Source organism: Carassius gibelio, chromosome B19 (genome assembly GCF_023724105.1).
Source record: "Carassius gibelio isolate Cgi1373 ecotype wild population from Czech Republic chromosome B19, carGib1.2-hapl.c, whole genome shotgun sequence".
Taxonomy (NCBI): domain Eukaryota; kingdom Metazoa; phylum Chordata; class Actinopteri; order Cypriniformes; family Cyprinidae; genus Carassius; species Carassius gibelio.
Window position 1 is genome coordinate 13,407,027 of NC_068414.1, and position 16,480 is coordinate 13,423,506.

The window sequence follows — 16,480 nt, forward strand, 5'->3', positions numbered from 1 at the left end:
TAAATATATTTTTGTATCATTTTGTAGTGGTGTCCGAAATGATAGTGGATGTTATAGATTGCACTCATCCTATAATGCAATAATGCAATAACAAGTGTATAACAGATGTAAACTCAATGGCTAGAGAATGCCTATAACTACTGAACTATTCATTTTATTATTTATATTTATTATTTTATCCATTTAAACCCCTCATGTGACGATGGCATGAGGAGTACATTCTGTGCTTGGCTGGGGCATCAATGTTGAGGTCTGTTTGACATTCAAGACTCTCCTTGCAGCATCCCAATGAGTATAACATTTAAATGATTGGATAAGCTGTCAATTCAAGTCAAGTCACGTCACCTTTATTTATTTAACGCTTTAAACAAAATACATTGCGTTAAAGCAACTGAACAACATTCATTAAGAAAACAGTCTGTCAGTGCTTTCTGCTTACTGCTCCCCCCCCATGGCCGAGAAGGGTCATTCACCATATCCACCTTCACCTAAACCTCCTACATCTAAGATCCTTCTTAATCCGGCTTAAATTTCCTATAACTTCTTCATAATTTTTTGGAACATTCTGTAATAGGGAAGCTGTTTGGAAGCTGGTGTTCCGTTACTTAACTTATATCAGGGAAGATCTGCTGCAGATTATGCTGTTGTATTCCACACCCTTGTTGCCCAAATGGTATGTGAGAATGACAAAAGTGCTCTTCAGAAAAAGATTAAACCCAGAGTAGCACTCAGAGCTGGCCCGCTGAGACGAGAGGTGGATTTTGGATCAATTTATTGATTTGCCCATTTGTATAGACCAGGTTGTCCAAACTCGGTCCTGGAGGGCAGGTGTCCTGCAAAGTTTAGTTCCAACTTGCCTCAACAGACCTGCCTGGAAGTTACTAGAATGCCTATTTATACCATGATTAGCTGGTTCAGGTGTGTTTAATTAGGGTTGGAGCAAAACTTTGCAGGACAGTGGCTCTCCAAGACCGAGTCTGGACACCCCTGGTATAGACAAAAGTGAGACTTCTTGTAAACCTCTCTGACCTTCACCAGCCTTGACTTGACCAACTGTGGAGGAACAATAGCCCATATAAATTGGATGCACACAGCTAACCCCTAGCAAACTTGTTGCATCAGACACCAACTGTCTTTGTACTATGACCCTGCGAGACACTTCAGGGCAAAATACCCCACTCTGTCCCCCCAAGATGATCCATCAGCAGTGAATACTTTGGCCAGCTCTTTTCAGAGTATAACAAGCTTGATGGTGCCAGTAATTCTGATGTTTGCTGCTACCAAAGTTCATTCTAAAGCCTTGATATGAGTGATGCAGCAGGCAATTTTATTGATATAAATTTATCAAAACTGATTCCTTGCACACCTCTCTTGACAGTCACGGCACTAGATGTAGGGCCCCTGAGAAGTGGACATGTACAACACCTAACCTCATTGATATCACTCTCCAAGTTGGGGCCCTATATGCTACAACAACACAACCGTCAAATCTACTGGCCAGAAGGACAGTTAACATCTGTGGTGGGGAGCTTAGTGTTTTAAGATTATCTTGACCTTACAGATGCTTTCAACAAAGCCAATGCCTCTCATCTACCTCCACACCGCCCAAGCAATTGTGCTATTTATCTCCTTCCCAGCACCATTCCAACCAGGCAATAATATTTCCCTAATCTGAACCTGGGAGCAGGACCATGCAGGATTAAATTGAGGAAGAGCTAAGGAATGGCTTCCTCATACCTTCTATCTCCCCAGCAGCTGCCAGCTTCTTCTTCGTTCACAAGAAGGACAGAGGACTCCATGGTTAACATGGTCTCAGCGAAATCACAGTCAAGTTTTGCTACACACTACCTATCGTCCCTGTGGCCCTTCACCAAACTTGACCTACACAGAGTTTACAACTTAATCCGCATACGAGAGGGAGATGGAGAGTGGAAGAATGCCTTCACCATAAGCAGAGGGACCTATGAATATCTTGTTATGCCCTTCAAATCTGCCTGTTTTACAGTCACTCATCAATGACATTTTTCGTGTCATGCTCAAACACTATAGTGTATATTGATTGATCTTTATCCACTCCAACTCCATGGAGGTGCATGTAGCCCACATGAAATCTGTTCTACAATGCCTCATTGATAACCACTTATGTCACCTCTGCATAGGCCTGTGAAGCAACTACAGAAATTTCTGTGATTTGTTAACTTGTATTGATGGTTCATCAGACACTTCAGTCTAATTGCATCCCCCCTCACCTCAATGCTTTGAGGAGGGGGAACAAGTCTAAAAGGATCCTCAGCAGCTACCCAGGCATTTTGGGATCCTATAACCAACGTTTCACATTTGCTCTTATCTCGCGACATCCTGATCCCAGTTTTACAGTTGTGGTAGTGGTTGATGCTTCAAGCACAGGGATGGGGCAATTCTGTCTCAACATCAAGGAACACCATCTAAGTTTCACCCTTTTGACTTATTTTCCAAGAAACTGACTATGATAGAAAGAAACGATGATGTGAGTAACCGAGAACTTCCAGCCATGAAGGCAGAATTTGAGAAATGGCATCATTGGTTGGAAGGGGACGGGCATCCTTTTATGGTTTTAACTGATCACAGAAACCTAGAATACTTACGCTCAGCTACAAGGCTAAATACCTGGCAAGCCAGGTGGGCCCTGTTCTTCACTCAATTCCAGTTCACCATCACTTACCACTGCCCAGGCACCAAGAACGCCAAGGCAGACGCTCTTTCCTAGCCGTTTGGCCACATCACCCAAAAGTGGTCAACAGAACCCATTCTTCTTCCCACTATCATTCTCGCTCCACTTCTGTGCAATAAAATGACAGATATTATGCCGGCCAAGGCTCAAAAACCAGTCCCTTCAGAATGTTTGCTGGGGAAGATTCTGCCATACACTCTCTGTCAGAGAGTTCTACACTGGGTTCAGTCATCCCAGCTCCAGACACCCTGGTATTTCTGCCACCCTTTGACTGCTACGGAACTGATTTTGGCGGGACTACATGAATGCGGACACAACTGCGACAGTTGTAAATGACTGTGTCAGTTGGGCCACCTCAAAAACATCTAGACAACCCCTGGAAGGTCTTCTTCTGCCTTTTCCTATGCCCCAATGACCTTGGTCCCACATATCCATTGACTTCATAACATACCTACCTATTTCGCAAGGTACCTGTAACAGTACCATTTTGACTGTAACTGATAGATTCTCTAAGGTCTTCCAAATAATTCTATTACCAAAGCTCCCAGCAGAAGCAGAGCAGAGCAGCTTTTTCAATTTGTTTTCTAATAATATGATCTACCAAATGAAATAGTCTCAGATCATGGTACCCAATTCATCAGTCGAGTGTGGTCAGCCTTCTTCTGTTTATTGACCTGTAAATATCAGTCTCACATCAGGGTACCACCCACAATCAATTGGGCAAACGGTTGAATCAAGTGACAGCTCTGTGGATCTAGCAATATATAAAGCATCATAATTTATATTTTTTTATAACATTAATTTAATGTATTAAGAGAAGGATTACATTTACTGTATATAATACATATAAAAGTAAAATGCCTAGAAGAACCTTAGACTTAATAGCTTTGCGATTCCAAAAAAAGTTGGGCCACTGTACAAATTTTGATTAAAAAAGGAATGGAATAATTTACAAATCCAATAAACATATTTTATTCACAATAGAAACACAACTATTGGCTGAACGAAAATGGCTCCGTTGTGGTTGGCATGCCGTCTATCGCTCAGCATAGTCCTGAGTTTGTTTGTTTTAAGCTCATTTATAAAGTGTTTAACACAGTGTGCTTCACCAGTTTTAACATATGACTGATGTACTCTTTTAAAGTTGGAAGAAATTTCATATAAACAACTCATCAATTTTCATGGTGCTCCACCTCCCTTTCTGAAGTCAATTCCGGACTGTATACGCCGTTGGCCTTGCTCCCTGCCGGGCAGAAGGCGAAAGAGACGACGGGGTGGCCTAGCTGTTAAGCTAAAATGCTACCTGCGATTCCATCGGGAGTCGCGTTCTTCCCCGGGGAGCTTTATGAAGGACTTCGGGATATGCTACCCGCGCTGGTGTTCCCTGGAGCCAGTGCATGGTTGGATTGTTCCCGTGTTTCCCACCTCGCTGAAGCCGCTTCCGGTTTTTCGCGCGCCTCGCCCTGCGCGGGGAGGAGTGTGTCCGGGGAATCTTCGGCTACTGCCTCAGGCGAAACAACCTGCGGCCTCTCCTGAACTTCCAGCGCTGCTCAGAATGGCTTTGATTAACGCCAGGTCGGTAGTAAACAAGACTTTCATTATAAATGACTTTTTCTCTGCTCGCCACCTAGACTTTCTCTTTTTGACTGAAACATGGATTACTCCGGGGGATATTAGCGCCTTTTCTGAAATGGTTCCGTCAAACTCTCTGTTTTTAAATTCACTGCATACAACGGGACGAGGTGGTGGTCTGGCCTCTATTTATAAAGACATTTTTTTCCTGCCGTCCCGTAGTTTCAAAGGAATACCAAAGCTTTGAGCTACAGTTGTTTACTCTGGAGCTATGCGACCCTGTTCTGTTTGCACTGATTTATCGTCCCCCAAAACCTAATTCGAATTTTCTGAAAGGATTTTGCTGACTTTTTGGGAGATTTCATTGCAAAATATGACAACTAATGATTGTTGGGGACTTTAATGTTCATGTCTGTTGTGCAGCAGATTCCTTAGCAAAGGAATTTATCAATCTGCTAAATGCATTTGATCTGACGCTTCACATCAATGTACCCACTCATCAGCATGGCCATACACTGGATCTAGTGCTAACTTACGGCTGCTCTCTCTGAATGAACTAGAGGTGTGTGAAAATGGTTTCTCTGACCACAAGACTATTATATTTACATTTCCATCTTTTAACAAAACTGTTACGCAGATGTATTCGGGTCGCCAGTCGCGGCTTATCACATCAGCTACCAGAGAAGCTTTTCGCTCAGCCTTTAGTGAAGGTTTGCTACAAAGTGACGTTCTAAACACCGATTCAAGTGCTGAAGAACTACTTCGCAGTTTTAACTCCACCTGTGTTCATGCTCTAGACCAAGTGGCACCTTTAAAGACTCATCTCCATAAACCGAAATCTGAGCATTGGCTTAATGACACAACTCGCACTCTTAGGCGTATTTGCAGAAGATTTGAATGAAAATGGAGGAAGGACAGACTTCAGGTTTCAATGCAAATGTTCAGAGACTCACTAACTCAATATCAGAAAGCAGTAAAAACGGCAAGATCAATTTATTTCACTGACATTATAAACAAGAACTGTCATAAACCAAAAATCTGTTTAATGTTATAAATTCCACCATCAACCCCTCCACTGGTCTTGATATAGAAGTGTCATTAGCTTCCTGTGAAGACTTTCTTTGTTTCTTTGTACAGAAGACACATGACTTAAGAATGGGGCTAAACCCAGTTTCATCTGACCCTTCAACTCTCTCTAGATGTACTGCTGTTTTTAGTTGTTTTACTCCTGTTACAGATAACCATCTGATAGAAATAGTGGATCACCTGAAAGCATCTGGTTCCCCAACTGATGTAATGCCCCCTCTCTTCTTTAAGCAAGTTATAGATGTGGTTGTTCAAAATCTTCTGTCTTTGATAAATCGCTGTTTAGAAACAGGTACTTTTCCAGAGTCGCTTAAACATGCAACTGTTCGGCCTCTGCTTAAAAAAACAAGGTATGGATCCTACTATTCTGTCAAATTTTAGGCCCATTTCTAATTTGTCTTTCATTTCAAAAATTATTGAGAAATCAGTTCTTGATCAAATACAATCTTTTATGGCTGAAAATTTGATCTTCGAGGTTTTCCAATCTGGGTTTAGAAAACATCACTCTACTGAGACTGCACTGCTGAAAGTTTCAAATGATATACTGTTAACATGTGACTCAGGCAACTATGAGGTTTTACTCCTTTTAGATCTCATCATTGCATTTGATACTGTTGATTACGCTGTACTTCTCGATCGACTGGAATATTGTACCGGCATTACTGGCAGTGCCCTGCAGTGGTTTAGATCCTATCTGACAAATAGGACCTTTTCAGTGAAGTTAGGAGATCATGCCTCAAGTAAAGCTGCGATAACCAGTGGAGTTCCTCAAGGATCAATTTTAGCTCCCTTTCTTTTCTCTCTCTATATGCTTGGCTCTATCCTCAGAAATATGATGAACAAATGAAATTTGATAGACAGATTAATACTGTGGTTAAATCTTCCTTTTTCCAACTGCGGCTTCTTGCTAAAGTAAAATCTTTCCTATCTTTTAAAAACCTTGAAAAAGTGATACATGTTTCATTACCTCCAGATTGGATTACTGTAACTCACTGTACGCTGGGATTAGTCAAACAGCTCTTTCTCGTTTACAGCTGGTTCAGAACGCAGCAGCAAGATTTCTGACAAGGTCTCGTAAGCAGGAACATATCATTCCAGTTTTACAGTCTTTACACTGGCTGCCTGTACGCTATAGAGTTGATTTTAAAATTGTATTTATCGTGTTTAAGTCACTACATGGTATGGCCCCTTCGTATATATCTGAACTTTTAATTGAACGCAGTGAGACGAGATCTCTTCGGTCATCAAACCAGAGACTATTGTTTACACCAAAGACGAGGCTGAAGTTCAGGGGCAAAGCTTTTATTTCTGGCTGAAGCACTGTGTTTTACCATGATTTTATTTATAGTTTTTTATTTATTTTAAATTATTTTAAATGGCTGCGGTACTTTTTAATTTTTAATTTAATTTTTAACTTTTACTTTTATCTTTACTGTGCAAATGTGGTGTGTGTTTTATGTAAAGCACATTGGTCAACCATGTGTTGTGGAAATGGTGCTATATAAATAAAATTGACATTGACAATAGAATATAGATAACATATCAAATGTTGAAAGTGAGACATTTTGAAACGTCATGCCAAATATTGGCTAATTTTTGATTTCATGAGACCTAAACATTCCCAAAAAGTTGGGATGGGTAGCATTAAGAGGCCAGAAAAGTTAAATGTACATATAAGGAACAGCTGGAGGACCAATTTGCAACTTATTAGGTCAATTGGCAACATGATTGTATCTGTAAATCTGTAAAAAAACAATATCTGTAAATTTTAAGCCTCAAAAGTTGGTTAAACTATGAATCTCTTGCATGTTCTGTGTGTCTCTGTGTGAATGAATGAATGGCAGAGACATGTGGGTTTGTTTACTACATAGACCAAACTGCATGACGCTTGCATTTATTTCAGCATCTGCCATCTCAATGAGGACATAAATACATAAACAACATCACCAGAACTGTTCCGAGTCACTTCACAACTTAACTTGTGGGAACGTGATAATATGCCGTGGTCAAGAGATATTAATTTGTGGGAACATTATATTAACTTATGGGAACATCTTATGTTGAGGGAATGTTTTGGGAAAATTAAATCAACTCTCATCAGCATAAGAGACACACCGGTGGTGTGAGGACCCTCTTGGAATTGCTCCGTTTATTAATATTCTTCCACTTCTTCTTGTTCTTTTATGAAATGAATCACATTTTTGAGGGCCTAAACATGCTCCAAAACCCAACAGGAAGTACGTTATTTTGAATTTCCTGTACGATTTTTGCAATTCCCATGCCTTGTCCTTTGACAAACTCCTCCTACAGTTTTGATTGGATTATCTTCAAATTTGGTTAGGATCATCATAAAACCTTTGTGACGTTAAATTGCGAAGATTTTGAGTTTTCATCAAAGGGAATGTCCCTGACAAAGTTTGATGTTCTCCGTGAAACAGGAAGTCACTGTAACTCAGACAAGCAATGTCCAATCTGCCCCAAACTTCACATGTGTGATAGGTGTCCTTAACAAACACCCATGCCTAAATTCAATTATAGTCATAGCACAACCTGCTGGCACCAGGAAGTGACATATTTAAAACTGTTATGGACTCGTAGGAGCATATTAAAAAGTCTCAACAAGTGTCAAATAGGCTGGCAATATGCTAGAAACATACTAAAACATGCTAGCAACACTTAGCTAAGTGTTAAAGCATGCTACTAATGCAGTGAAAAAGGAAGTTGCTGTAACTCAAGCAAGCAATGTCCGATCTGCCCCAAACTTCAAACGTTTGACAGGAGTCCCGTCCTGAACACATCAACATGCCTGTATTCGGTTATAGTCATAGTGCCTCCTGCTGGCAACAGGAAGTGTCATGTTTAACACTGTTAAGGACTCCTAGCAAAACATATTGAAAGTGTCAGCAAGTGCTAAATACACTGGCAACATGTTAGAAACATACTAAAACATACTAGTAGCACTTAGCTAAGTGCTAAAGCATGCTATTAATGCAGTGAAACAGGAAGTTACTGTAATTCAGTCATGCAGTGTCCAATATCCCCCAATTTGAACACGTTTGATAAGAGTCCTTTCCTGAACACATCAACATGCCCGTATTCAATTATAGTCATAGCACCACCTGCTTGCAACAGAAAGTGTCATTTTAACACTGTTATGGACTGTGCACTTTAACAAGTGTTAAAGGTCCCCTTCTTTGTGATTCCATGTTTTAAACTTTAGTTAGTGTGTAATGTTGTTGTTAGAGTATAAATAATATCTGTAAAATTCTAAAGCTCAAAGTTCAATGCCAAGCGAGATATTTGATTTAACAGAATTCGCCTACAAAAAAACGACCCATTTGAACTACAGCCCTCTAGTTCCTGTAGTAATGACATCACTAAAACAGTTTTTTTGACTAACCACCGCCCACATGAATTCACAAACAGGGGGCGTGGCCTTGTTGCACTCCCACGGGGAAGAAGGAAGAGCTGTTTTTTTTTTGTTGCCATGTCATTGAAACGCTGTTTTTTTCATCTCTGAGTCCAATCACCTTTGTTTGGGCTTCCCAGGAACGCTGTACTTTGAGATTAATGGTTACAATTTATGTTTAACTCGGTTCCCGAAAATGATAATGCACATGTAAAATTATGTGCAGCTCATTTTGCTGAGGACAGCTTGCTGAGGACAACTTTCTCAATCTCAATCAGTTTAATGCTGGATTTGCACAAGGATTATTCTTGAAAGATGGATCAGTTCCCTCTTTGTCTGGAGAAGGCGTTGTTTATGGACCACAACTGGTAAGTGTATTTTATTATTTAAGTTGGTGCGTTTAACAGTTTCTGTAACTTATTACACAAAGGGCAACGCTGTTTAGCTTTGTTAACTAGATGTTAGGGCTGTGCAAAAAAACAAATGCGGTTTTCATGCACATCTCCTCAGTAAAAACGGTCCTGTCACTATAAATACATCTCCAGCACATGCGTTCTAGCCCAATCACGTTACCATGTGGTCAGCCTGCTCTCAGCTGCTGTCGAATCACAACACAGGTACCACTGGCCCAATCAGAACTCGTTACGTATTTCTGAAGGAGAGGCTTCATAGACCAAGGACGTCATCAGCCCGTTTTTGTGACAGTGAAAACAGCAGTATACAGATAGGTGAACTGTGTGAAAAATACTGTGTTTTTTTACACGCGAAACATGAACACGTTATATTGCACATTGTAAACACAATCAAATCTTCAAAAAAAGCGTGTAAAACAGGACCTTTAAAAAGAATTGCACAATTCTATAATGATGCTAAAACATTATAGCATCTCTTAGCTCAGTGTTAAAGCATGCTAATGCAGTGAAACCGGAAGTTGCTGTAACTCAGGCAAGCAATGTCCGATGGCCTGAAGACATTTACATGCTAAAATTTGGTTATAGTTATAGCACCACCTACTGGCAACAGGAAATTATATGCACTATTAGCAACAAAGTAAAATATGCCATTGCATGCTAAACATGTTAGAAATATTGTAAAACATGCTAGCAAAACATAGTGCTAAAAACAAAGTGAAACAGGAAGTTGTTGTAACTCATGCATATAATGCCCAGTCTGCCACAAACTTCAAACGTTTTATAAGAGTTCTGGCCCGAGTATAACTAAAGATCAATATTAAATTATGATTATAGCGCCACCTGCTGGCAACAGGAAATTACCTCATTTACATTAACTTAAACATGCAATGTCCAATCTGCCCCGAACTTCACGTTTGGTAAGAGTCCTGGTCTGAGGCGTCTACATGTCAATATCCAGTTATAGCATCACCAAATGGCAGCAGGAAGTTTGGAACATATAAGTGAATTTGATGCATTTATCCAATATTAACCTCTTTAAAAGCATATTGCCTACTTTTTGCCTTTTCCCAACAGCCGTTGGGTGACGGTGAGCCCGGGTGCGAGGGACCTTTCATTACAGCTTGCAGCTTTAATTAATATTTTATTTTTAATCAAGAAATTATTATATTCATCATTATAGAAATTATGACATTATTAAATTATTATATTAACCGTAGGGCTTGGCTTCCAAATTGCGTGCAATCTAAACAGCATTCGAATGAACTTATCATATAAATGTTAGATAAAGAACATAAAATAAAATAGGCCTACAACAAAACATTTATTAGTCCATTAACTGATCATCTTTTCTCATAATATTTGTATATTATAATAATAATTATTAACATTAGTAGTGGTTATATTTTTCTATTAAAAATGAATAGACTATATTTATAAACACTATTGTTTTGTTGAGGAATGAATCATTCATGTGGTTTCATTTACAAATGAAAACAACATGCTCATTTATCATTACACATGGACATAAATACATTGATAAAGTCAAATAATTAGAATGATTGGAATAATGATCAGAATCACAATAATTATAAAAACTTTAATAATAATAATATTGGTAATAATAATAAAATTTACTCATATAGTCCTGGGTTGCTATGGTCATGGCTAAACTCATGGCCACAAAAAAATATGTCATTCCCTCAGTACAGCATCTCGAGGCCATTGCATAAGAATGTTGTTACCACGACAAAACGACATTAAGAAAAATAAGTGAACCAACAATGTCACCATAGTGTCTCTCCATTTGGATCTTCTTGTAATTTCTGAAAGACAGTTTTGGATTATCTCCCTCATCGTGTTTGTGGTTCACAGGGTTGTAACAATATTATTGTATTACCAAAGCTTTTTCAGTATATGAAAAATCAGAAAATAATTATTTCTCTAAAAACTGCATTCGGCATATTACGCCTTCATTACTAACTCTAAAATGATGGAGGCGTGGGATGAGACGTGTAAGAAATTAGTCTCACACACAAGAGTGTCTAGGACAAAACCTGACAAAGGCCTTGAAATAAAATGCCCCTAATTAAATCAGCAGAATTATTGATTTGCAAAGTGGTGTTACGGATCACTTGGAGACAGAGGAGTAACAGATGAAGTTGGTATTTATTTAAAGACACAAGCAGATGAGCAGGTAGTGAGGAGTGGATGAGTGTTGGGATCCGTGCCGGGAAGGTAGTGACCACACACACGCACCATTGGGGCTTAGAGGAGTCTTCGGGAGTTATCCTTAGAGAGTAGATGGAAGAGGAGTCTTGGGAGGTTATCCTTGGAGAGAAGGTAAAGAGGAGTTAGTCCTTATAGTTAGCGCACAGGAATGATCTTGTCGCGAACGTGACCGGACAATGACTGGGTGCGTGTGTGTGGCTTTTATGGTAGTGGTGGATGACTGGTGATAAGGATCAGGTGGTGATGGTTCAGTACTCAGGTGAGGGTGTGCGCTGTGATTGTGTGGAGGTGGAACCTGGCGTGTTTATAACAGTACCCCCCTCCCCAGGGCCCACTCCTGAGGGCTGGGGACCCCGACGACGTGGTGGGCATCCTCTTCCCTTGGGAGCAGGTTGGTTGGGGTGTCTGGAGTGGAAGGTATCCAGCAAGGCGGGATCCAAGATGTCGTTGCGTGGGACCCAGGAACGTTCCACTGGACCATATCCTTCCCAGTCCACTAAGTATTCCAGCTGCCCACCACACCGCCGGGAGTCCAGGATGTCCTTGACCGAGTAGGCTGCGCTGTCATCTAAGGGGGGGAGGAGGGGGGGGGCTTCCGTCTCGCCAGGTTCTGTGGAGGGAAGAACAGAAGGATGGTGAGGTTTTAGGAGTGAGACATGGAAAGGTACTCAGGGACGTGAATCCGGTACTCAGGGGGAAGTTGAATTTTGTGGGTGACCGGATTGATCTGCTTGGTGATTGTGAACGGGCCAATGAATCTGGGACTGAGCCTGCGGCAAGGTAGACGCAGGCGGATGTCCCGGGGAAGACAGCCAGAACTTCTGACCGGGTTAATACTGGGGTGCCTCGGAATGGCGAAGGTCGGTTGCCGTCCTGCGTCTGCGGAGCGCCCGTTGCAGTTGGTGATGGGCCGCGTCCCAGACCCTCTCGCTTTGCCGGAACCAATAGTCGACCGCGGGAACACCAGAGGGCTCTCCAGACCAGGGGAATAGAGGTGGCTGGTAGCCAAGTACACACTGGAAGGGTGTGAATCCGGTGGTGGGTTGACGGAGGGAGTTCTGTGTACTCGGCCCACCCCAGGAATTGGTTCCAGGAGTTCTGGTGGCCGTGACAGAAAGTACGGAGGTAGCGTCCGATCTCCTAGACCTTTCTTTCCGTCTGCCCGTTGACAGGCTGATGGCCTCACCTAGGAGGGAGTGAAATGCTCTCCATACCCGGGAGATGAACTGGGGGCCCCGATCCGACACAATTTCCTCTGGAATGCCGAAGTACCTGAAGACATGGTTAAACATCAGTTCTGCGTTTCCACGGCAGTGGGGAGACCCTTCAGAGGAAGAAAACGACAAGCTTTAGAAAATCTATCCACAATTATCAGAATACATGTGTTGTTGTCAGAGGGTGGAAGGTCTGTTATGAAATCCACCCCTAGGTGTGACCACGGGCGGTTGGGAACAGGCAGAGGATGGAGTTTGCCAGATGGTAGATGGTGAGGACTTTTGGACATGGCGCAGCTGGTACATCCTCTCACGTACCTCCTGACATCCAAGGCCACGTTGGGCCACCAGAAGCGTTCCCGTAGCAACGAGAGGGTTTCATTGTCCCCCGGGTGACCAGTGCCAAGTGATGTATGGGTGGAGTGGATGAGTGGAGTGTGCTGTGTCCTAGGAATGTATTGGTGTCCTGGTGGGCAACCCGGCGGGGTGTTGTTGGGAGCTTCGGCTGGAGGTAGAGTCTCTGCTGACCAGGTGATAGGGGCGACTATGACCTTGTCCGGGAGGATGGGTTCGGGGTTCTTCAACCTTTCCTTCGGGTGCATAACATCTGGACAGAGCATCGGCCTTTACGTTCTTAGCCCCAGGGCGGTAGGTAATGGAGAACTGGAAGCGGGTGAAGAATAGCACCCAGCGGGCTTGTCTGGGATTGAGTCTCTTGGCTGCTCTAAGGTATTCCAGATTTTTGTGGTCTGTGAGCACTTGAAAAGGATGTTTGGCTCCCTCCAGCCAATGTCTCCACTCCTCCAGGGCAAGCTTGATGGCAAGTAGCTCCCTATTCCCGATGTCATAATTTACCTCCGCCGGGTTGAGTTTCCTGGAGAAGAAGGCAAATGGATGGAGGCGGCTGGGCGTCCCCTGCTGCTGGGATAGGACCGCTCCCACTTCGGTGGTAGAGGCATCCACTTCCACAACGAATGGTAACTCTGGGTTTGGATGCACAAGGAGTGGGGCGGTCGTGAAGGCCAGCTTCAAGGCCTGGAAGGCTTCGGTGGCAGCAGGAGTCCATGACAGGGACTTGGGCTTCTGATGAAGGAGGTTGGTTAGAGGACTGGTGATAGTACTAAAATTCTGAATGAATCGTCAATAAAAGTTGGCGAAGCCAAGGAATCGCTGCAGTTCCTTTATAGTGGTAGGAATGGGCCAGTCCCTGACGGCGCTTACCTTCCCCTCATCCATCTGGATGCCACTGCGGTCGATGGTATATCCAAGGAACTGCACTGAGGGTTGATGGAATGAACACTTCTCTGCTTTTAGGTAGAGCTGGTAGTCCCTCAGGCGTTGCAGGACCTCTGCAATGTGGCATTGATGTTCTGCCTGGCTCCGGGAGTATATCAAGATGTCATCGATATAGACTAGGACGAACTGATGGAGGAAATCCCGGAGCACCTCGTGTATGAAATCCTGGAATACGGAGGGGACGTTTACCAGCCCATACGGCATAACGCAATACTCGTAGTGACCAGTAGGGGTGATGAAGGCGGTCTTCCACTCGTCCCCCTCACGTATCCGGATGAGGTTATACGCGCTGCGGAGGTCCAACTTGGTGAACACAGTGGCACCACGGAGATGTTCCAGGGCCACTGGGACGAGGGGAAGAGGATAACGAAACTTCTGAGTTATCTTGTTAAGGGCTCTATAATCGATACAAGGCCGTAAACCTCCATCCTTCTTGGCCACGAAGAAGAAACTGGAAGCAGCAGGGGAGGTAGATGGGCGGATGTATCCTTGAGCCAGCGCCTCCCTGATGTAATCCTCCATGGCCTTCTCCTCGGGAACGGAAAAGGGATAAATCCATCCCTTTGGCACTGGTTCACCCGGCAGCAGATCTATTGCACTGTCCCACGGCCGGTGTGGAGGCAGCTTGGATGCCCGCTTCGGGTAGAAGACATCACTGAAGGGGGTGTAGCACTGGGGTATGGAGATGGACTGGTTCTCGACAGGGCTTTCAATGGAGGTGGAGTAGACTGGTAGTGGTTCGGGGGGACGTTTCACTGGAACAGGACAGCCGGAGATACATGATTGAAAGCAGGCTTCGCCCCACTTCAGGATTTCTCCGGTCTTCCAGGAGATCACTGAGTTGTGTTGCTCCAACCATGGGCACCCTAGGATGACGTCAGCGGTGGAATCCTCCAGAACCAGCAGATGGATGTCCTCGTGATGCAGAAGTCCTGTCTGAAGGGAGATAGGGCCCACGCAGTGGCGTACATATTTTTTGCTTAGCGGCCTGCCGGTGATTGTGTGGATCTGGTTGGCGGCCGGCGTGTCCGTGGTTGGGAGCCTGAGCAGACGGTAGAGGGCGCCGGAGATGAAGTTGCCGGCTGACCCAGAATCGAGGATAGCGGAAACTGGAAGAGACACATCAGCCGCAGTAAGTGTTACAACAGTGGTGAGTGGTTTCATTTGGTATCGTGAAGGAAGGATGGCACTCACCATGGGACGAGGAGGACCAACGGTTCTCAGCTATGGTATTTCCCACAGCTGCACAGTACAGACAAAAATTCTGGGCCAGCCATCTTTGACTACCTGCCATAGTGAGGCGGTATGAATCCACTAACATGGGCTCGTTGGCTGGTTCTGGGGAGCTGACGTTCTCTGGTCGGCAGAGCGGTGTGGAGGAATGCGCCTGGCCCTGGTGCTCTTCTAAGCACGACTGCATATGAGTGGCGAAGCGGATGGACAGCTGGATGAATCGCTCGAGGCCAATGGTGTCCTCGTATGCAGCGAGATGCAACTGCACTCTGGGTTCCAGTCCTTGGCGATAGGTAGTGAACAGGGCCTGTTCGTTCCACCAACTGGAGGCCGCCAGAGTTCTGAACTGCAAGGCATAATCATTGACAGACATGTTGACGAAATGTTCGGCAAAGCTAGAATATGACTGGGTTACAGGGTTATTCTGAGTCCAGAGAGAATCTTGTCACTGCAATGCCTTGCCATGTAGCTGGGAAATAATGAAAGCTACCTTGGATCGGTCCATTGGATATGAGAGCGGTTGCATCTCCTGGACCAGTGAACACTGAAGCAGGAAACCGCTGCATTCCTCCGCCGAACCAGAGTAGGGCACTGGCCTGGCCATGGGACTGGCGTGCACGGCAGGTGAAGGAGGGATGACGGGATCAGCGTAAGTGCTCGCTGGTGGTGGTGATGCTGGTGCTGACATGAGTGTCTGATGGAGTGCATCAACTAATTCCTGGAAGGGTTCCGTGAGGCTCATGCTTGCGTCTCTCAGTGCTGGTCCGGTCATCTGTTACGGATCACTCGGAGACAGAGGAGTAACAGATTAAGTTGGTATTTATTTAAAGACACAAGCAGAGGAGCAGGTAGTGAGGAGTGGATGGGTGTTGGGATCCGTGCCGGGAAGGTAGTGACCACACACACGCACCGTTGGGGCTTAGAGGAGTCTTCGGGAGTTATCCTTAGAGAGAAGATGGAAGAGGAGTCTTCGGGAGTTATCCTTAGAGAGAAGATGGAAGAGGAGTCTTCGGAGGTTATCCTTGGAGAGAAGGTAAAGAGGAGTTAGTCCTTATAGTTATCGCACAGGAATGATCTTGTCGCGAACGTGACCGGACAATGACTGGGTGCTTGTGTGTGGCTTTTATGGTGCTGTGGTGGATGACTGGTGATGAGGATCAGGTGGTGATGGTTCAGTACTCAGGTGAGGGTGTGTGCTGTGATTGTGTGGAGGTGGAACCTGGCATGTTTGTAACAAGTGGCTGCATTTCCACCTCGGGTCTGCATTATTTTTCATTAATTCTATGGTCCATTGTCAATTATTCCTTATATGAACTTG